The sequence below is a fragment of the Pithys albifrons genome, chromosome 7, assembly GCF_047495875.1.
Source record: "Pithys albifrons albifrons isolate INPA30051 chromosome 7, PitAlb_v1, whole genome shotgun sequence".
In the NCBI taxonomy this organism is placed as follows: Eukaryota; Metazoa; Chordata; class Aves; order Passeriformes; family Thamnophilidae; genus Pithys; species Pithys albifrons.
Genome location: NC_092464.1, coordinates 7,667,467 through 7,671,836, shown reverse-complemented (window position 1 = coordinate 7,671,836; position 4,370 = coordinate 7,667,467).

The window sequence follows — 4,370 nt, the reverse complement described above, 5'->3', positions numbered from 1 at the left end:
TACAGCCAAGAGCACATTCAGCATATGGAACCAGAAAGAAAAACATAAAATGAAAAATATTTTGGAGTCTAGCTATTATCGCCAGGCAGGTAATGCAATATTCAAGAACCTCTTCTCTGATCCAAGAGTAGTATTTTTAGCCAATATTTAAAACTACAAATACATAAACAGTTCCATTGCAGAAACTAGACCTGCCCACTCCAGTCCTAGATGCTAGATCCAGTCTCTCACATTCTCTCCTACTGCAAGAGACTTCAGAAGCAGGAGAGGCAGACTCAGTACTGTAGCGGGAGGTATCACCTGCCACATTAAAAAGTCTGAGCTCTGTCAAGCTAGAGAACTCTGGAGGGTAACAGAACACCATCACTACCACCCCTCAAATGAATCCTGTTCCTAGATCCAAAGTGTCCCTGAAGCACTGTGATGCTCTAGAGAAAGGAGGAGGACACAGTCACACTTAGTATTTTCCAGCAGCTTGCTCAGCTGCAGACAAAGGGTTAAAGACCTTCCCTTTCTGGTTGCTCTGTCATGTCCTTGCCCTAATTAAAGCAAAGATAAATTGAAAATAAGGGAAAAATTCCTTCATGATACTCCATATATTCATTTATAATACGAGACACTGTGTTTGTTGAGAAATGAAAAGCCTTTAATTTTAGAATAGTCTATGGAATTGGGAAGATGTAACAGGTTCCTGGGATCAGAAGCAAAGCAGAACCAAACTTCAAATTAGGCATATGTAAGAAACAATGACTAATAATATAACCTTGTTACATTCACCAGCTGAACTCTAGAGGACTTGAAGGGAAATAGCACTAGAGAAGTAGGAGAGGTGAGAGTTGAGTTTTATTTACAGGTACTTATGAACCCCAAGCCTCTCCCCAGTATGGCACAGACTTTTATTGTAATGTATTGGTAAAAAATTAAAGTCTCATTTAAGCCCCTAAGAGAGTTATGAAGTGCTCCCTCTTCTTTCCAGTTTCACCAGGTGGAAAGCTGAAAAATAATCCAAATGTCCTGACTTAGCTTGACCTCTACTTCAACACAGCTGAAGGCAGCAGATGAGTTCTCAGGCTCCTCTGGAGCCTTTCATCTGCCCTGCAGGAGAGTACTGCAAGACACAAATACCACTTCATCTTGACTGCTTAGAGTAGACAAAATCTCCTTCTTGAACAATGCAACAAGTGCTGGTACAGCTGAAAAAGCTGCTGCCTCCCAGAGCTCTGTGCTGAGCTCAGAGATTACAGCATGGCAGCTGCTGGACACACTCCATGTGTCCCAAGGGACATGAGAACAGCTGTGCCAGCTCACCCTGTACATGAGAAAGCTGCACTTCACAAGAGTTACTCAAAAACAGGCAAAAATAACTAACACATAACAGGTTGGCACAGTGAGACTAAAGCTGTGAACACACAAGCACAAACCACAGAGGTTACTCATTTAAACAACATTAAGGTAAAAATCCTCAAGTCATTTGGAAGCTAAAGCAGCAGGGCAGCATCCTTCACCATCTTTCATGGGTGTAAGTGCAGTGAACTGCAACAGCCTTCCTTTCCAGTGAGTCCGCTCCCTCAATGACACTGCTTCAGTGTGGGATACCTGTAGTGCCCAGAGACTAAAAACTGAGTGGGGTTTTTTTCTCCTCTAACTTTGAGCCTTTAAGAATTACATGCAGCATCACAAAATTTTATAGGCAACTGAATGGAGAAAGCACTGGCAAACAATGAGTCAACAAGCTTGTTTTAAATGCTGGAACAAGATGACTTGCCCTCAGAATGTAATTCTGTTACTCCCTTTAAGCCAAAGTGACCATGTCAGACACCCGTACCTTGGATTTGTCAGTTATGTTAGACACACTGGGCACTAAGGTGTTGTTTAAAAGGCAGTCCCTAAGGAAAGGTTAGGAAAAAGCACACAGAAATGAAGTGACCTGCCTGAAATGATGCAGCACAGCCAAGACTGACATAGCAAGTGGCAGTAATAAACGGAAAAGAATACAGAGCACTACAGAATCAATAATGCCAAAGAGAAGTCTTTTCCACTGACTTTGGATCAGGCCCTGAGTGTTCACAGGGGAATCATCAGATGTGAAATAGCAAGAACAAAAATGGCCACAAAAGCAAGATGTGAATACATACCCTTTTGCCTCTTTCTTCCATCACGTATGTTTAACTTGCAGAAAAGAAATCTAAGTTGTTGAAAATTTCCACAGACACTCCCCTTCACTACTTTCTTTGTGTTTTTCACTACCTTTTGCAAAAATGCTCTTGCGAAAGACCAGTGTATGAAAGTAAGGTAACTGTGGCTATTCCTTTACCAGTTTTACCTGAGCTTTCATTTCCTGTAACTATCTGAAGGCACCACACAGCACTTCTTAAAATTATGCAACACACTTTCCAATTAAGCTGGAGGCTGCATATCTCTTGCTCAATATCCCTAGTGGTTTTTAATAAGGTTTTTGCTTGTTCCATCTCCAACACTTGTCTGACATAACAGTAATTTTTCCAGATGAGAGAGAACCCAGTACTCATAAAGAATGAATTATTTACAGAAAGATCAGTACGCCAGTTCACGTCAACACATCACTAATTGTAGTTAATTGAAAGTATCACACCGAACATATGCACAATGCTCTTCAGGTTCATGAAAGCCTTAAGTGTTTTTAAATGCTACTGAAAAAATAGAAAAGGCTTAGAAGATTGGTAGCAGGAAAAAATACCTTCCACTTCTAGACCATTGACTGAAATTAAGTCCTAGTTAATCAAGGGTCAAACACATCACCTGCTAACTGGTTGATGGGGACAGGTAATCCCTTTTTCTAATGAGCACACAGTATAAAACCTCAACAAAGTCAGAAGCCCCAGTTATAGCTATGCAGATCAGACTGAACTTCTTGCTGCAGTTTAGCTTACCTGTGCTCTGCCTCCATGCAGTCTCACCACTGAAGCCATGCTGTTGATCTAGATCTTTGAAGTGCTTTCCAACAGACTTTCAAGGCATTCTACAAGCCAATTAAAAAAAAAACAACAAAAAACCCCAAACCAGAGGAACCAATTTCACAAGACTCATTAAGAAAGCAGCATGAAAGCTCATGACCAGTTTAGATCCAAGTTCATTGTTCTATTCATAAACTTGCAGTTTCACGAAGCACTGTGAGCCAATCTAACACATCACTGTGTTTCAGACTGTTTTAAACTCACATGGTCTGCAGTGCAGTAGGCAGGTTAGCCTTCCAGAAAGTTGAAGAGCAGGGAAACAGCTTCAGATCATTCAAACAGCCTGTATTAGTATTCTTACTATCAATGTTTTTTCATGGAGAGTGAACATGAACACATATCCTCATTTGTTTTCAATGGAAGTCTTGCTCACTTTTTGAAAGAATTTTTATTCTCCCCCAAAAAATGGGTGCCCATGCCTTATGTCAGAAGTTCTCAGCAGAAAATACCATCCCCTCCTAACTTCAAGATATCTCAATGCCTGGGTATAACCCTGCAGGCCATCTGCAACTACTCCACACCTCCAGCATTCCGTGTTTTGTGGTATTCCAGTGAGCATTCCAGGGCTTTCAGCCCACTCTTCTTCAGTGCACCAAATGTGAATCTTCCTCTGAAGCCTGACTCACTACGTTGTGCTCATGGCTCTGGATTCTCCCGTACAGGCCAAAATCCTAAATAGCCAGCAGTGCAGTGACAAACTTGAAAGGCAGATTCAAACCCTGATAAGCTGAGGTAACACTGGATGGAACAAACTGAAGCAGTAGACATTGTATTAGATCACCCATGTCTTTTTAGTGAGAGGATTGAGCAAAGTATGCTTCAATGTTTCACCCCTGAGAGCTGAGCTTTAAGTTCAAAAGCATTCAGAAGCAGGCTGGAGTCACGGAGTCCCATTTTGTTTAATTTCTAATTTATGCTGAACAGGTACTTGCTTGGTCTCAAGCCCTCCATGCCAGCTAAAACCAAGGAGATTTATTTTACAAAATTCTTATTTGGCTACACAAATTGTACAAAACCTTTGCTGACAGAGATGAGATAAATATCAGCACAGACAGAATAGGTAGAATTTCCTACTCTGTTAGATTTAACACCATGTTCATAACACAAGAACATGCATCCATAACAGGGTAGTTAAGCCCCAGAACAGGTTGCCCAGATGTTCAGAAATCTCCTTTCACAGAAACGTGACTGGCCCTGAGCAACCAGAGGTGACTTTGAAATGAGTCCTACACTGAACAAGAATCTGGACCAGAAATCTCCAGAGGTCCCTTCAAATTCAGTGTTACTGTGATTCCACATACACTGAGACATAAATGTAAAGCTGACCTTGTGAGATGAAGTGGGGGAGCATGTAAAGCAGGATAACAAACACCCATA